Source organism: Macrobrachium rosenbergii, chromosome 10, assembly GCF_040412425.1.
Source record: "Macrobrachium rosenbergii isolate ZJJX-2024 chromosome 10, ASM4041242v1, whole genome shotgun sequence".
NCBI classification, from domain to species: domain Eukaryota; kingdom Metazoa; phylum Arthropoda; class Malacostraca; order Decapoda; family Palaemonidae; genus Macrobrachium; species Macrobrachium rosenbergii.
In genome coordinates, this window is record NC_089750.1 from 17,001,180 (window position 1) to 17,007,552 (window position 6,373).

Sequence of the window (6,373 nt, forward strand, 5' to 3'; positions counted from 1 at the left end):
AATTATATGTAGTTACTACGGAAATTTAATTGTATTTCGTTTTCATGTAGTATATTTTTCCTACTTTCAGGCATTATTCTGCTGTTAAGGAGTGATTATTTTATTAGGTTTATAATATTTAGATGAGTAATTCTTATTGTAATTCCGACTAAGAGACATCTCGGGTCCAAGACAAAAAGTCGATGGCCAGATAAATAACTGTTTACACATTTTTTTCAGTCACCAGGTAGGTTAAGAATCCTGTTTTCTGTATTATATAAAACGGTTTCTGTTAAAAAGTGTCGAAGAAATCTTAAAGTGATATGGTTAGCTACCATCTTCATGATATACATGCATACATATATTCATACACACACATATATATATATATATATATATATATATATATATATATATATATATATATATATATATATATATATATATATATATATATATATATATATATATATATATATATATATATAATCCCATTGTATTTAGGAAATATATCAAAACGTTAAAATTCACTACAGTTTCAAGACCAACTGGTCCCCTCTTCAGGTGATTACAGAATAATAAAATAAAAAAAAGAAAGTTACAAATATTAAGAAAAAAATATAAACAGCCACCCTCGGCCATTACCGAACTGCCACTTTTAACAACAATTGTTATATATTCAACAACCTGACTATATTGTTAGGTTGGCTGCTTGAATTACATAATAGGACAACAAACTGTCAAACTTATAGTTACCATCCCTTGGGTCAAAATTAGGTACTGACCTAATGAGAACAACCTCACCTATGTTCCTTTTCTGTGCATTGTTTGTTATAAATAGCAATTTACTGTTTTGCCAATCAACACTATGGTTAGTTGATGATATGTGCATGAACAAAGCATTATTCACATCTCCCATTCTTATTGCATATATATATATATATATATATATATATATATATATATATATATATATATATATATATATATATATATATAGTGGATATATTTGTTAGAAAAGTTACAATATATATATATAATATTTCTGATTAAATATTCCACTAAATATCATCCAGTTTGAATTTGTCCAGAAAAATTGTACTAATTCACAGAACAATTGTATAAATGATAAAGTTTAAATACATACTAATAATTATATAATGCACAGAACAATATATATATATATATATATATATATATATATATATATATATATATATATATTTTTTCTTCTATTTCTGTTTCTTTTATATAATACAATAACTTCTCAACTTTTCGATTCCTTCTTGACACTGCAAAGCATAGAATCTAATAAAAATATTCTTTTACTCACGTTTCTTAAAGAAGTTAGAGTATAGCTTCTGGGTGTTAGTGTAGAAAGCATTACTTTCTTTTTGTAAGTTATTTAAGCTGAGTTTTCAGTTTGAATATTCGTGCAAAGGACTTTGTTTCAGAATTTTACCATATCTTAGGTAGAATAATTTTGCTGAATACATGATCCTCCTGCTCTCGTTTATTTCAGATATCATTAAGGAATATTTTTATAACATCGTTTGGGCGGAATGCTCTCATGAGGGCTCAATTTCGCTGATAAACTTATCGCAGTTCTCTGCACTCGATGTAATCGCACGGGGGAATTTTGGGAGTCATGGAATTCTCAAGGCAGCAAGAAAGAACCGTAAGAGTTTGGAAAGTTAGAAAGAGAAAGAAAAGGTGAAAGCAAAACAAAAAAAAAATAGGAGGCGAAGGATTTGTGTGGAAGGGACGAAGAAAAAGAAAATGAACTGAAGAGAGAAAAGGATATGGCACATCCATTTGCGTTTTTCGTCGGCGACTAAAATACTTTCTTTTCTTCAACTTTTATCTCAACTTCAAGCGACTTCATTTTGCTTTCGCCGTTTTTTGGAAAATCGAAGGCGAAAGGTTGTAACTTATTTCGAGAAGTGACGCACTTGCGTCAGAGTGATGCCGCCTGCTGATCGACCACTGATATTTTTTTTTATATTTCCGCAATGCCATTTTCGTATGTTTTCGGTAATATTTTACATGACATGCCGACTATAACCCCTTGTTTTTATTGTGGATGCAAGATTAATTAATCATATATATGTGGTTTACACAATTTCATCAGTTAACAACCTATTCACAATAGTAGGTACATGTACTAATAATCATCTAAATAATAATGACAAACCTTGCTTGATACTGATTAGAACACATTCTTGACATTATGTACCTATCCCTCTAGACAGAGTTGAATAGTACTGAAGAGATTCTCTCTCTCTCTCTCTCTCTCTCTCTCTCTCTCTCTCTCTCTCTCTCTCTCTCTCTCTCTCTCAGGCTTATTATTTCCTTTGTCATCCCAATACCATATTATCTTCATGCACGCAAAGAGAGAGAGAGAGAGAGAGAGAGAGAGAGAGAGAGAGAGAGAGAGAGAGAGAGAGAGAGAGAGAAAGCTATAATAAAAATGTAATGTATATTAAAAAAACGCAGAATTAAACATATGCAATAGATTTTCAGGGGTCATCACGAAAGGCGTTTTATTAAGCTGAGTATAAGCTTTATAAAATTCGTGGAAATTTATAACAAGTTTTTGGCATAGGCAACTCCACATATTCTGCCAGCATGTCATAAATATTTTTGTGTAAAAATATTTTTACTATCATAAAAATACGTTACACCGAGTCGCAAATCCTCGTGCATAGGTAAATATATTCAGTAAAAGAAGAAACATTCTCAGGAACAAAACAGAAATAAATATCATTTCTTCCGATTGCTATTTTCTATTACGTGTCAGGCGGCTAAAAAGACCACAATACGTCCGAGAGTTATAACTAAAATATGAATTTATATTCTAAAAAAAAAAATACTTTCCGTTGAAATTTATTACTGAGATGGAAACGAGAAGACACGAAATCAAAAATTATTGCTGACGTGAAATGAAGTGGAATTTACGCCTTTGGGTGAGGTGATGAAATGCTTTAAGAGCTATTTTTCTTAAAACAATTATTTTCTTTGTTATTGATACGCGTGGAGGTCTTGAGCAAGACTCGTACTTTTATGTTTATTTACTCCTAATTTTAACTTTGCTCTTCATATTCGCTGCGGAGTTATAGAAAATATTCTTTGAAGAAATCTTTCACAACGGAAATTATATTGAAATTCTGCGTCTAGTCTCAAATGTCTTTCATAGAAATATATATATATATATATATATATATATATATATATATATATATATATATATATATATATATATATATATATATATATATATATATATATATATATATATATATATATATATATATATATATATATATATATATATATATATATATATACATATACATACACACACGGAGACAGAGACAGAGAGATTGAAAGATGTTTTTAGAAGAAATTTATGGTTATTACTATTATTGACAAATTAAAATCTTGCGTTAATCTCAGTAGCTTAGTCTGTGTCTACATGAATGCCTCTATTAAAGCATGTTTACACATAATCATGTAATTGCGATTTAAAGACCCCTTTGTCTAAATTCTGTAGAAAAAAAGAAAGCTAAAAACTTTAGATAATACGTTATATCTTGATGAGTATGTTAGGTTCTCACTGGAAGTGGCTACCCCATGTGTATAGAAAACAGGGAATAGTACGAGACACACCAGTGTGGGTTGCCTTGGTAGAGGAGGTAGAGGTAGGCCAAAGGAGACATTGTTTAGGACAATGAGGCGGGAAGCAGGAGATGAGTGTTGGAGAGATCTTGAGGAGTTAGCCCAGGACAGAATGTGGTGGCGCGAGTTCATCGAGGCCCTATGCATCCCCGTGGGTGCCACAGGAAATGATTGATTGATTCTTTAAAATCTTCATAAGGGGTATAAAACCCTCATTGCCGTGAAAGCTTGTAATATTACAATTCGTAAAGAGAATTGCTTTCCTTGTGTCCTTCAGTTTTAACATCCGTATACTCCTAGATTAATTATGTAAAGATTCCAGAAAAAAAAAATACGGTTAGGTAAACTTCAAAAAAAAAAAAAAAAAATCTGATAAATGTTAACCCACAGCATATGAGGTAAAGAAACCCAAATTGTTTTCTATCAAGGAATCAATGATAAAATCCTAAAAAATGTGATTAAATTATTTAGCTCATTAAAATATATAAGTGATCAGGGTTATACATCTTAATTGGAATAAAATCAAAACAGCACAAAAATATACGATCCACACCATGGCTGTTTTTATTTTCAATTGAGATAAAATCATAAAATGAAAAAACTACATCATTACTGATTATACTGATAGTTTCTATAGCTAATCTTTAAAAAGAAAATATGCAGTCTTCATGTTTTTAACTTGTAAAGTTTTCCCTGTAAAGTTTTCCCTGTATGTACGTGGGTGTTGCTACAAGTAATCCTTATTTTAAGAGTGTATGCATGTCCGCTGTAGGAAAGATAATTAATCAAAAATTAATAATTTTTAGAGGAACAGTTTTTTCCGTATAATAAAAAATTACCGTCTTTCATTTTATTCACATTTCAGGATGAGGTTGCTAGCCCCATTGAATGTTTAAAGTGCTTATTTGTAGAAAAAGTCCAGAATTCTTTTGCGATCAACCAACCAGCTAATAATCAGGCAGAGCAGAGTCACACGCACACACACACACGCACATTATATATATATATATATATATATATATATATATATATATATATATATATATATATATATATATATATATGTATATATATATGAAGATAAAAAAGCCCACAAAACACTATTTTAAAGTTGCAGCCATACATTTCGAGCACTTTCTTCTATGCCCGTTTACCAATGAACAGGGATCACAGATGGAAGTGCTCGAAATATATGGTTGCAACGTTCAAATGGTGTGTTATGGGGCATTTTAATCTTTATATTATGCTGTTGCATTACAGTAAAGACATTCATATATATATATATATATATATATATATATATATATATATATATATATATATATATATATATATATATATATATATGTGTGTGTGTGTGTGTGTGTATAGTCATCAGTAAGGAAGAGGACGCCCGCAGATGTACAAGCTGTCTTTATTCCAACGTTTCGTAATTGTTTATTTAATTACATCATCAGGGCTGTTAAAATGGAACATGAAATTCCTTGTAAAATTGTAAACACTAAAAATTAACAATTTAAAATGGTGCAAATTATTCTTAACAAATTTAAGAAATATATACAACATTAAAATTAAGGGAATGAACACAGTTGAAAAAATCTTTACATTAAAATGAAAGGTAACAGAATATACAGTAAACTGAAAATGAAAATAGCAGTGAATAGAGTTATAGAACAAAAGATTAAACGAACGACCTAGCGGAGCGACAGCGTTAAACTAAACGTAAACGCAAATAGAAACAACACAAGTCAAGACAAATACAGAGGGGAGGAGGACGTATGTGTGCTTAACGACGGAACAAATTGTTTGATAAAAAGTGATTCTAAAATAACAAGGTCTTGAGGGTTGGTGGTATGGACGAAAATGTAGAAGTCTTTGTTATCGATATGTGTCTTACAAATTTTGGAGTGGTTTCTAATATTAGAATGTTCTGGGTTGAAATTCTGCTGCCAGTACGGATACTTACACCACGATGAGAATCGATACGCACCGAAAGGGTCTGCTGGTGGATTCCACACAGGTCCCTGTTTGACATTCAGGACAAGTATATTTATAAACAACACCAGAGGACATATAAGGTGATAATCGCTCTTTAGTTTTGTAGAGTGAACCGATGGTGAAAGGGTTATTGGATATTCAATGGCATAAAAATGTCCCTGAATAATTTGTGTGAACTTTTTATGAAATTTGAGGTCATGAGTAAATGGAAAGCATGCGTAAAACTTCATTTTTTGACAGTTAAAACTTTTGGTTTTGTACTGAAATGTTTGTTGAGTAGTTGATACAAACCCAGAACATTCCAATATTAGAAACCACTCCAAAATTTGTAAAATATATCGATAATAAAGACTTCTCCATTTTGGGCCATGCCACCAACCCTCAAGACCTTGTTATTTTAGAATCAATTTTTATTAAACAATTTGCTCCGTCGTTAAACACACATGTCTCCTCTTCCCTCTGTATTTGTCTTAATTTGTGTTGTTTATATTTATGTGTACGTTTAGTTTAACGCTGTCACTCATGTAGGTCCGTCGTTTAATCATTTGTTTATAACTCTGTTCACTGCTATTTTCACATTTGGTTTACTGTATATTCTGTTACCTTTCATTTTAATGTGAAGATTTTTTAAATTGTGTTCATTCCCTTAATTTTAATGTATATTATTTTTAAATTTCTTAACAATAATTTTCACTTTTTCAAAATCTTAATTTTTGGT